Here is a 12,993-nt window from a genome sequence, read left to right as displayed (position 1 = left end):
AGGAAGGAAGGAGAGCAGCAGAGTATGGACCCTGGACTTCAGAAAAGCAGACTTTGACTTGCTTAGGGAACTGATGGGCGGGATCCCTTGGGGGGCCAGTCTGAGGAAGAAAGGAGTTCAGGAAATGGCTGTACTTTAAAGAAGCCAGCGCTTTCCACGGCGGACCCAGAAGTGGAGCGGAAGTGCTTCTGGTCCACTTCCAGGTCTGCTGCCAAGCACGCGGGGGAGCCCCCGGCGGTTCTGTGGGATGCTCCATGTGCCCCAGCATCGCAGCATTCATGAGCCCCTGCTACCTAGTGGTATGTAGAAAAAACATTTAAAGCTGTGTCTGGGTCCAAATCTCCGAATCTTTCCGGATCTCTCTGAACTGATTTGGAGGGTTCCGATTTGATTCAGAGAGATTAAAGGGTCCTCTGATTCAATTCAGAGATTTGGCCACCAAATTGGCCCAAATCTCCACCAAACCGAATCAGGGACCGAAGCTTCGCACAGCCCTACTGCCTGGCTAAGCAGCAGCTCTGCAGAAAAGCACCTGGGGGTGACAGTGGACAAGAAGCTGAATATGAGCCAACAGTGTGCTCTTGTTGCCAAGAAGACTAATGACATACTGGGCTGCACTGGTAGGAGCATTGCCAGCAGATTGAGGAAAGTGATTATTCCTATCTACTCAGCACTGTTGGGATCACATCTGGAATACTATGTCCAGTTTTGAGTCCCCCACTTCAGAAAGGATGTAGACCAGGGGTTGTCAACCAGGGGTACGTGGGAAGGCCCTAGGGGGTACGCACGGGCAGGCGGGGATGGAGCGCTGCCTCCTAGCAGCAGGGCCGGGGTGGGGCGAGGGCAGCAGTGCCCCTCCATGGGCCGCACAGGCACTGCCCACCTGGTCAAATGTGGGGAAGTAATGCTGGGGAAGCTTGCACGCGGCAGCAGCTGCCGCTGCCATCCACCACCCTGTGCTGCTGCTCCGTGTTTGGTTGTGTGCTGCCACCCCCACCGCGCCTGGCTCTGCATCCAGCCACTGGGGGTACACGTATTTAAAAAGGTTGAAAACCCCTGATGTGGACAAATTGGAGAGAGTCCAGCGGAGGACAGTGAAAATGGTTAGAGGGCTGGGGAGCATGACTTCTGAGGAGAGGCTGAGGGAACTGGGCTTATTTAGTCTCGAGAAAAGAAGACCGAGAGAGGATTTAATAACAGTCATCTATCTGAAGAGGGGTTTGAAAGAGGATGGAGCTAGACCAGGGGTGGGCAAAATATGGCCTGTGGGCCGGATCTGGCCAAAGTACACCTGGATCTGGCCCCTGGCTGCCCCTGTGGCATTCTACATGGGGCTGACCCCCACCCGCTCCCACTGGGGCAGCCTGCGCTGCAACCAACGGGCTGTTCCTGGTGCTGCTCTGTTCCCCTTGCCTCCGGTGGGAGCCACCCCGCTGAAGCTTTCCCCCTGCCAGAGCTCGACTGTTCTCAGTGACGGGCAGGCGGGCAGGTGTGTGTTTGTTTGCAAAGCCAGCTTTAGGGGTGGGTGATATGGACAAACACTTAGGTTGCCATGATTGTGGGGATGCCATGCACACGCACATGTGCATGCACATGCACCTGCATCTGCACGCAGCACTCTCCCCCCACCCTGCCCTGGGCAATCCCTGCCCCAGGCAGGAGGAGCAGTGCCCAGCCCAGGCCACCCCCACACCTCCAGCCATTGCTTGGGAGGAGCTGGGCTGGGAAGCGCGGACAGCTCTGCCGCAGCACCGACTGCGCCCCGCACCCCTGCCCAACTGCTTCTGCCTGCAGCAGTGGTGCTGACCTTGAGGGAGGGGCACCAAAATACAAGGTTGCCCAGGGGGCCATTTTCCCAAAGGTCAGCTCTGTTTGCTTGCTTGTATGTGTGCTTGCTTGTTTTTTGTTGTTGCTGTTGGGGGGTTTTTTCATTTTTTTTCCTATTGGGAGGGTATCTTCTTTGAATTTTACAAAACCACTGTACCCCAGATCTCCCAAAATATTGAAGATTAAGGCTGCAATCCCGTAGACACTTAAGCAAGTGTTTCACTTTGCTCATATAAAGAGTTTAACTGAGTTTAGGCCTGGACTGCCCAGGCACTTAAAGTGTGTGTAGGAAAAAATCATAGCATCAGAGGCTCAAATGATATTTTTTCAAGAAAACCCCCAAAACCTCTCTCTTAGTAGCATAATATCTTTAGCACTTTGTAGGAAATTTTATTCTGTGAATAGTTATTTAAATATCAGCACACTGACAAATTTGTGCACTATTATATACACAGGGCACAACTCTCAAAAATATAATTCTGAACTTAGATTTTCTCAGGCCTTGTGCAGCCTCCTCTGAAAGGGATTTTCAAAGGCATCTAAACCCATTAGGTTCATAACTCCTGCTGATTTCATCCTGCAAATCCTGTTGGAGGATTTTGGATTAGTCAGAGTATTTCAGCTTTCTTGCCTTGTGGAAGCTCACTATTTCAAATACTAGTGTTCACTTTAAATCCAGCACCATCTCTTTGCTTCTTCATTTTGAGTTTGTTTTGCTATAGTGGAGCTGTTAAAAAGCCTTGTCTTTTTCAATACTGATGAGTATTTTAAGTGTGATTTATTTAGTAGACAAAAAAACTCAGTGTAAAACCTGAAATTCTAGCAATGAGGAAATTAATGAAAGAAGTAAAAAAACTAATTTTGTTTTACATTTTGAAGCTTCAAACATAGAAAGCAATTAAAGGACTAGCAACATGTAAATAACAAATCTGTTTTAGTTTTATTAATTACTTTAAATTTAAAAAAAATGACTTTTAAAAAAAATCAAATTTAAGTATTTTGAATTTTATATTCTCTGTGCCACTTACTAGCGTGACTGGGAAGACCTTCAGAACAAGATTGTCCTGCTCCTTTTTATGTTCTTTAATTGGCAGTGCAATAGTTAATAGACTTGACTTGGAAATTGCCATCATTCCTGTCTAGTTTGGATTTCTTTTTAACCTGTCTGCAGACTCAGGCATTGTTATACTTGGTTTGTCTTTTCAAGGTTACCTGTATACCCCAAGGAGTAGATATATACTGTTCTTTCCCACTGAAAGCTGAGGCACTGTGGTTTGTGATAACATCAAGCTGACAAAAGTGCTCACCTTCTGAGCTCTGACATGTGGGCCCAGCTTGCACTCTGCTTCTCGCTTGGCCTCCGACCCCTTCCTTTTCCCCTTTTCTCTGTCCTCTTATGTTGGTCTGTTGGTGGACATGGTCGTGATAGTGGTTCCATTTAGTTTAACTTCTGTCTAGTAAGCTCCCCGCTAGTCTAAATGAGTGACTTCTTGGAGCAGGGGTGTCCCAAAATGTGAGGATGCCCTGCTGATATGGTATCAGGGACCCCTTCCCCAAATACACAATACATCTATTCCTCCCAGCCCTTTGGGACCAGATTTCCCCTTCACTTGGAGTATTAGCTGCAGTGATTTTCATTCAGGATTTTTTACTCAGAGTTGGAGGAGCAAAAGCTGAAAATGTTAGGATGACAAAAAAAATCCCATAGGACAAACCAGTCAGTAGAGCATGGGGCAGATAGATTCAGAGCTGCTTAGCAGCACCTTCTAGTGTCTGCCATCCTTTTGCTGCAAAAGCAATTAAGCGTGACTTGTACTTTAACATTTTAGAGTAAGGAAGAATTGTATCAATAGCAAACTATACTGATAAAAGCTGTTAGGATACAACTGTTAACATCTGCATGATTCTGTAGCGATACAGGTGTAGCAAAACTACTGTAACCTTATTTCTTTCAGGGTCAAAGGGCATTTTGGCCAACTGGTATCCCTATAGAACAATGGTTTTCAACCTGTGGTCCATGGACCCCTGGGGGGCTGCACACTATGTCTAAGGGGTCCATGAAAGATGACTATGATCAGTCAAAAGTAGGTGAATACCCACACTTAATTGAAAGGAATCTGCATCTCCATTCAAAATTTTCAAAGGGGTATGCACCTTCATTCAAAATATTTTAAGGATCCACAAATGAAAAAGGTTGAAAACCCCTTCTATAGAAGCCTGCAGACCTAACAATTAGATTGTAACAGCTGATGCCTGCTCCCCAGTGGCAGCTCATTTGGCTTGCTGCCCTTGTCCTGTGTCCCTTGCTGTATCCTCTCCAAGGTTCATAGATTCATAGATGTTAGGGGCTGGAAGGGACCTCACAAGATCACCAGGTCCACCCCCTCCCCTTGCACTTGGGCAGGAAAGACTACTGGGGTCAGATAACCCCAGCAAGGTGCATGTCCAGTCCATTTTAGAGGATCTCCAAGGTAGGTGATTGTACCACCTCTGTGGGGAGTCTGTTCTGGACCCTGGATACTCAAATCGTAAAGAAATGTTTCCGTATGTCCAATCTGAAGCAGTTTTCTAGCAGTTTGTGTCTGTTGTTCTTTGCCTTCCCCTGAGGTACCTTGGTGAACAGGTGCTCCCCCACGCCCTGATGTACACCCCTAATATACAGCCTATACACTTACAAGCAGCCACCAAGTCCCCTCTAAGTTTTCTCTTCTCCAGGCTGAAGAGTCCCAAGTCTTTCAGCCACTCCTCATATGGCCTGCTCTCCAGACCTCTAATCACACGTGTGGCCCTCCTTTGGACTCTCTCAAGCTTCTCCACATCCTTCTTGAAGTGCAGCACCCAGAACTGGATGCAGTGCTCGAGCTGCAGCATCCCCAAAGCTGAGTAGAGTGAGATAACAGTCTTGCTTGAGGTGCATCAGTAGATGCACGCCAGTGTTTTTATTTGCTCTGTGAGCTACGGCATTGCACTGGTGGCTCATGTTCATTCTGTGGTCTATCACGACCCCCAGGTCTCTTTCAGCTGTGGTGCTGGAAAGCCTGTAAGTACGTTGCAGATTATTTCTTCCCAGATGGAGCACTTTACATTTCTCCATGTTAAATGCCATCAGGTTTTGATCTGCCCGTCTTGCAAGCCTGTCCAGGGCAGCCTGTATCCCCAGCCTGTCCTCTAGCATGACTACACTCCCCCATAATTTGGTGTCATCTGCAAACTTTGCCAGTATGCTTTTAACACACACATCCAAATAATTGATGAATATGTTGAAAAACACTGGTCCAAGTACTGAACCCTGAGGGATACCACTAGTCACCTTACACCATGTTGACTCAGTTTCTTACATTAGGTCAGGTTGCCTTACATTAGGTCAGGGGTTAGCACTGTTTTTGGGCAGAGTGCCAAAAACACCCACAACCTTGACTTGTAAGGTGTTGGCGTGCCAGGAGCGGACAGCAGGGAAACCGCAAGAGGCATGATCCTTGTTGTGGCAACGCAGCCCCAAACCCTGCCCGGCTGTCTGCCCCAAGGCATGCATGCCAAGTAAAATGCCTCCACATGCCATGCTCTGGCACCTGTGCCAGGGATTGCCTACCCCTGCATTAGGCTCAAATGGGACGTGCCTCACATTCTTCACTATGTTTTTTTAAGCTACAGGTTGCATAAAAAAACAACAAGTATCAGCAGAGCATACCTCAGAGTAAGTAGGTTATGGAAACAGACCCAGTATTTTAGCTGCATTTAGCAGACTGCTGCTGGTACATCTTGTCCCGTTAGCTCCTGCCACAGCCCTGGAAGACATTAGAGCACGTGTTCAAATTCCTGGGCATTACTGATCTCTGTGCAGTGCCTGAATTTTCTTTTTATGCAGCAAATGGGACAGTGGAGGTGATTCCTAGAACTGGAAACCAGATTCCATAAAGAGCACGTGGAAATGGCACCACGCTGAAGGCCATTCCAGCCTAGAAGACCCCAAGCAGCTGCTTTAGTTTCTGGTTTTCTCCTGCTTTGGGCCACAACTGCAACTAATAAAAAACAGGGAAACTCCATTAGTGTCAATGGGGTGACACCAACTGAGGATCAGGACCCTTGTGTTTTCTCTCTCTATTTATGTACTTAAAGTCTTTGGTGGGATGGGCACTAATGAAGAATTCCATTTTCTGCCTTTTCAGGTACATATGCTGTATTAGGGTAGTGACTGGCTTAGTTGCTAACAGTGCCTCTTTATACCATTACTCCTGACTTTCCAAGAGGAAGTTTTACTTTTGAGTGGAGGGACTTGCACTGGTGCATGGTTGTACATCATGTGTCCACTCCATATTTATACCAGTGGAAAGGCAGCTTACATGAGTGTGAATGCATTGTGCGTCTATACCTTTAGATGGGCCGGCTTCCTTAAATGAAGCTTCCCTAGTCTACCTTAAACACACACACCAGAACACTCCCTTCCTGCAATTTTCCTTCACAATAATTAAGCGCACACAGGAGTGGAAAAATCAAGAAGTGGAAAATAATCAGAGCAGCAACCACTTCAGAAGTGAACACAGTTGGCCATTTCTTCCCTGGACCTGTTCACACTGTAGTCAATACTATGGGAGTTGAGTCCTAGGTGCACACACCCCTGGATTTCATGGTGATAGGAATTCCCATTTGAATTTTGCAGTCAGCACAAGTCTCAAAAAATGGAGACTATTACTTCTATCACAGTAATACCTTGAGGCCCAGTGCAGATACATAACAAAGATATTGGGGAAACAGGGACACAGTTCTCAAGGAATCTGTGCAAGTCACCAGAATTAAACTCAGGCACACAAGCCAGGGCCTTTTCCACAAGTATGTCTTGAAATATTTTATCTGCTTGTTGCTGACAGCAATTCAACTAATCTGTGGTGAGAACAATATAAAATAATATTAATTGCTATGAAGATACAAGTTTTGCCAGACTTGGGGACTGTGCTAGCAGTATGAATAAAACTATCAGAAGAGAGGAGAGAAAAGGATCCAGAGATGGCAGAGAGCAGTCTTTCAAAATCTGCACTCATTTAAGAACAGTGGGCTCAAACTTGCTGTGTTGATTCGGGCCAGCTTCCTGAATCTGGCACATTATACACGTAAAATTCTCTCATCTGAGTTAAAGGCGAGATCAGATCAGATCCTTGAGTGGTACTACCTGGCCTTAAACCCATGGGTCAAACAAAATGCCCTGGTTTTGGAGATAAGGAGCCAAAGCTCAGGGACAGACTTGCAAGTTCTCATCACTCAAAATTGGGGTAAAAAATGTCAACACCCACTTGTGCTGATCTCTCTTGAAAATTTGACTTCAAAAGTATTTGTTCCATATTGTCCACAGCCTTGAAACAGCAAACACAGGTGTCTTAGTAAACAGGGCCCGTGTTGTCTCACTTTAGCCCTTTAAGCCCCTATGAGCTCTCTGCTGAAATGATATTTTATACCCTTTGGTGAGCATGTTGCTTCCCACTGAGCTTCTCATATTAGTGGGATCTTTTTCTTCTTAGAGAAGTGAATGCATGCTCTTGTTGGAAAGCTCTGTGTATCTAAGCATTGGCTCTTTCTGCACTTGTCATGCCAAGAGTGGTTTCATTTGTTTATTTCTACCATAAGGACAGAAATAGGCACCCCACCCATCCCAAGCCCAGATCCCCTGATAGAATTTAGTTTTGCAATAAATCTTCAAATACAATGACTTACTCTTCCCAGCACAAAAATAAATACATCCTATCTTAGCTCACCCCACAGCCAGGGACAGAATCTCTGCTGCCCTCATCTAAAAGGGTCACTGAAGAACATCCTAGAAGCTGTGGGTGGGGGAAAATCCTGGATTTGTTGAAGTCATTTGGCATTTCCACACTGGCTTCAGTGAAGCCAGGATTTCGTTCCTCAACTGTGGTGGACTGGTGGCTTCCCCTACCCTTTCTGTCCTCAGGGTAGCGGTCTGAGTCAGATGTATGGCAGTCTCTATTCACCGCTGTGTTCTTTATTTATCACTTCTGCCTACACACTTAAGGCACTGACACAGCAGCACTCCTAGTTCATATTCAGGGCTTTTTGTTCCACTTCCATTTAAAGTGGTCAAATGACAGCTTCACAGCATTAGTTTACAGCAGTGGTTACTACACTGGAAATGCAGTCATGACGATTAGCAGTGGGGTTGATATCAAAGAAAGTTTGGGAGCTGCTGAGTTAGAGCACAGGTGCTGCCCAGCCACGCAGTCTTCTTAATCACAGAAGAGTCACATCTTTGTTAACAAAGTTTATTCTCATCAAGCCTTCTGCATCTCATCTGAGTTTATGGTCATTAATCTTGTGAACACCACAGTTGATACATAGCTAGGGCTACTAATCCAAGCAGAAACTAGGAAGTGTTCACCTACGATCTAGGAAATGGCTGTAATTGGCACTGAATTTGGACTGAATCTGAAGTCGGGGGGGAAGAGATGAGGGAAGGAAGTCCCTGCACTTCCACTGTTCATAAACTTCATCTCAGCTGAATGAAATTCAGCATATTCATAATACCATAATAGGTCAAATTCATTCTCAATGCAACTCCAAGGAGGCCATTAAGGTTACTGCAGGGATGAATTAATCTGATGCCTCAAGGGCTTAATCCAACATTCATTCTTTTTAACCCTTCCAGTGGCCCTTCCTAAAACCTCCTCAATCTTGTTTATTTTTTATCTATACAAAGCCAAGTGTTAGATAGCCAAGAGTCAACTTTTAAGAGATGAAGCAAGTTGAGTGAACCGTGGGCTGGTAAAGCATGACCGCTTTGCAGAATGAAATCCTACACTCCCTCATCCGTGTGACTCACCCCTGACACAGAGGAACCCCCATGTAGGAGCTGAGCATAAAGATGGAAAAATACAGTGATGTTTTTGTTTTTACCAAACCTAACCAAACAGGCTTTTCTTTTTGCAAAACTGCAACTCTGGGTGGTCTGGCTCAGGTTCCCGTTTCGTCTGAACATTCTGATAAATGGCTTTGGGTTTTTTCCCATTTTTGTCTCCCAGAGAGATGGACAAATCCTAGATGGCTTTTGTTTTGCTGGATTTTGTTTTGCTGCTGGTACACAGCTGGATTCTTCTTACCAAGAGGCTGACTTGGCTTATTGCACCTAACTCTTCCAGAACTCGGGGTCGATAGGGATCCAAATCTGTGTCTGGTTGTACATTTCACGGCATGAACCCATCTTATTTTATTTTCAACCCCTGAATTAGATAGCCGGTTTTGTGTTACATCCTACATGAAATGAGTTGGAATTCAACCTTTGTCATCAACTCATTCCTTGGCCTCAACTGAGACTAATGGCAGGATAGATATGGACCTTATAGACCGGGGCGGGCAATTATTTTGGGCAAAGGGCCGCTTACTGAGTTTTGGCAAGTCATTGAGGGCTGCGTGACAGGCAGCCCAGGGCAGATAAATATTACTTTTCTAAATTTTTTAGGGGCCCCGCGGGCCAGATAGAATGGCCACATCAGGCCCCCAGGCTGCATTTTGCCCACGCCTGTTATAGACTAACAAGGAGGCTAGCTGGGAAAGTAGATTTTAAGCTGTCGAGACCTTTCCATGAATGACTATCCTGAGATCCTCAAACAATTCACATGGACCCAGAACAGCCATGCAGAAGAGGACAATCTTCTTTGCAATGACTGATGACTGAGAGTGACTGCCATCTTAGCACAACAACTGAGTTCTCTGCTCTCTTTGGAGTTGCACCATCATGCTCTTGGTGGCCTCTTATTCTTGTTGCTGAAAACAGAATTGCATCGAGAGAGACCACGTTAAGATATAGAATCAAAGAACAACACATTAATCTGTCTGCTTTTCACACTCCAGCTTTCCAGCTGGTTTTGCGATTATCTAAACTTCTTTCAGAAATAATTAATGAATAACAAATTTGGGAGAAGCCATTGACAGGACAGGGAGGATGAACTGCAGAAGAGTGTAACAGGGCAGATGAAATACTGAGTGTTCCTTGCTCCAGGGAGATTTTAAGTAGAGTTGTCGTTTTTCTTCTTCACTCAAAGCAGCTCAGGCAAAAAGAAGAGACACAAATTGCCCCTAACTTGGGTGTTTCCTCTTTTTGATCATTCTGAGTCACTGAACCTTGATGTTCTTCTCAAGGCATTTGGCAAGCAAACTGCACATAAGGTCTAAATCGTTCTGTTGTTTGTATCAGGTGTGGTTTCTATTTTCTCACTGTCCCAGGAGTATTTCAGTCTGCTTTATGGAGCTCCCAAAGGCAAAATACTTCAAATGGTCACTTGGCCTTTTCTGCTTCCGTCCTGTTGCTAGAAGAGGGGAGATTAGTCTAGGCTTCTCTTCTGGTTCATTGCCTGCAAGAGGGAAGGTAGCCAGGAGATGGTGAGGGTATACAGAGGCCCAAGAAGTCATTTGCCTTGCTTTTGTCTAAAGCTTGAAGTGCCACTGTTGGAATTCCCTGCTTCATGGTGCATCCCCACTACAGCTTTGACTTGCTCAGCTTGTAAGGGAAATGTCGCCTTTGTTGCAGATTAGTTCGGGGATCTCGGTGTCAAGCTGGGTTCTTTCATCCCCAGAAATCTGCCCCAAATGAGATGCAGGAGACTTGGACACTTCTGTGCCCTGAAGTAGTTTCTAAACTTGGGTTACTTACTGCTAGAGGAGCCCAAATAGAACTTGCTCATGCCATCTAAGGAAAGGAAAGAAAGAGAATATGCTGGTATTTCCTCAAAGCTGAATTAAGGTGATTTGTGGAGAAGCATTATGTTAATTCAATATTTCTGGTTTTTTGGTTTTTTGGGGGTGGGGTGGGATGGGGGGGCGGTTAATGTGCATGAGCATGTTCCTAAAAAGGAACATGAACTCAGACTACTGATAAAGACTCTGCAGTGGTCATTTTACCTTGCAAGGATGTTTTATAGGGAAAACATGATTTTCTTTTTTTGCTGTGTGTTGAAAACTTGCTCAGTGCAACTCAACCATAGTGAGCTGATAATATTTTTATAATATCACTTACTCTTCATAACACCCCTGATTGGCAGGTTAGTATTATTACCCCAGCTTCACAAATGGGGAAGCTGTCATAGAGTGGCTGGTTATTTATCAAGTTTGTGTCAAACGCTAGGTTAGAACGCAAGATTTCTGGGCCCTGTGGCAAACCTAATAGGCCATGCTCCCTCTTAGCTAGTCCCGTCGACTAACAGACTATGCTCCCTGTTTTTCCTAATTCATTAAGCAGTAATTAAAATGTATAGAATGAAAACGGCATACGTCACAACTTCAAATGCTCAGAAAGATTGAGAATCCAGCACGTGTTATTTCCTGCGTGTGAGAGAAAATAAAACCAGAGGTGCATGATAGATAGTTTGTACCCCAGCGTCATTAACTGACAGTGTGAAATGTTCCTGTGAAATATGAACAGCAGATTTTCGGCAGCAGAACCGTAGCACAGCTCGGGGAGCTTCTGAAAAGGATCTGTATCAGTACCAAACAGGCAGCATTTGGCTTGAAACTGCTCTGGGGCACTCTGTATTTCTACCTCCTTCACACTTGAAATCCTTTGTGCCCAGACAGAATCTGCTGTTTGTTTTATCAGAAGCACCTTCTACGGAAATGATTATGAAATCGCAGACCTTCAGGTGGGAGGAAAACAGGAAGAAACTTAAGTATTAATAATTAGCCAACATCCATGTTTATCAAGGGAGAAAAAGAGGTACAGCCTGAGTGAGAGACATGGCCAGTCACATAGTGAGCTAGGGGGCAAGGAGTAAAATCCAGGGGTCTCTCTTTCAACCCACCCCCACATTGCGGGCAGGAATAGAGCAGGGAGAGTTGAAGTGGCCACTTTGTGTATTCTCTGTTTTGTGGGGCTGTGGACCCCTGCCCCCTTCTTGGTGGAGTCTGGAATAGCCTTAGGGTGCTGCTCTTGTTCTACTTCCCCTGTCTTATCTATGGGTGTGATAGGTAGAGAATGGCCCTGGTGTGCTACAGTCTGCCTATGCCCCTGACAAGCACCCTATACTAAGGGCTGGGAGCAGGGGTGGTGTTAGAGGGCTCACTTCAGCTCTGCACTGTCCAGAGAGGCACCTGCACAGAGCACCGTCTTGAAAAAGGGAAGGTTTCATCCTTTTTATTCTGGCAAAGCAGCACAAAGGGGCCTCAACAGAGTGAGAGTCCTGCTGTCGGCCTCCTGGCTCCCAGCCCTGTGCTTTTGTTACTGCTGCACATGCACTTTGGGTTAGCAAAAGTTCTGCTTTCCCCTTGAGGGCCTAGAGAAGGAAGGAAAAGAAACACAGAAAGCAGGATAATAGCATGGGTCAAATTGTTCCGAATTTAAGCATCGCATTTTGCATAAAGCAACAGCATTAACTGCTGCCTGATAGATTAAATCAGTAAAGATAATGTTGTTTAAATCTTGGCTTCACTTTTCCATTTGAGACTTTAGCCTGATAAGATATGACTGCTAAACAGCTCATGGAGCATTAAGGAAAACATTAGCTTTGAAGGGTGGCTGTTATTTTCTCCAACAGATTCGTCTTCAGGTTGCCTTGTGTTATAACTTACAAGCATTATGGGTGAACTCATTGAGCTACAGAGCTCTGAATATGAATCCCAGATTTGACTAGCTGTGTGATAAATCACAAACTCTACACTCATTTTCCACTCTGTGCAATGGGGATAATCTTATTTGACTAGAGCACGTAGGGATGGAGAAGTGACTATTTAGTGAATTGACTGTTTTGAAAAGAAATCCTGCCATATTGTTAGCAGGTCTGGTCTGATCTCCAATTTGGTTTCCAATTTGTGTTGGTCTCCGACTGGTGTTGCATGTGTGTGTAACTGTTATTAAATAAAAACACAATGCAATACTGAACACCAAGCCTTTTCAAAGTAGTGCAGAAAAGTTTATCAAAGAGGCCATCCTTAATGGACTGGCTGACGCCAACATCTTAAGGGATAGCCAGCACGGGTTTGTTGCGGGTAGGTCTTGCTTGACCAATCTCATTTCCTTCTACGACCAGGTGACCTATCACCTGGACAAGGGAGAAGAGATCGATGTCATATATCTTGACTTCAAAAAAGCCTTCGATCTGGTGTCCCATGATCGCCTCTTGGAGAAACTGGCCAATTGTCGCCTTGGGGCCTCCACGATCCGCTGGCTGGAAAATT

This window comes from Alligator sinensis, unplaced genomic scaffold (assembly GCF_000455745.1).
Source record: "Alligator sinensis unplaced genomic scaffold, ASM45574v1 scaffold883_1, whole genome shotgun sequence".
NCBI lineage: Eukaryota > Metazoa > Chordata > Crocodylia > Alligatoridae > Alligator > Alligator sinensis.
Note: the sequence above shows the minus strand (reverse complement) of the source record.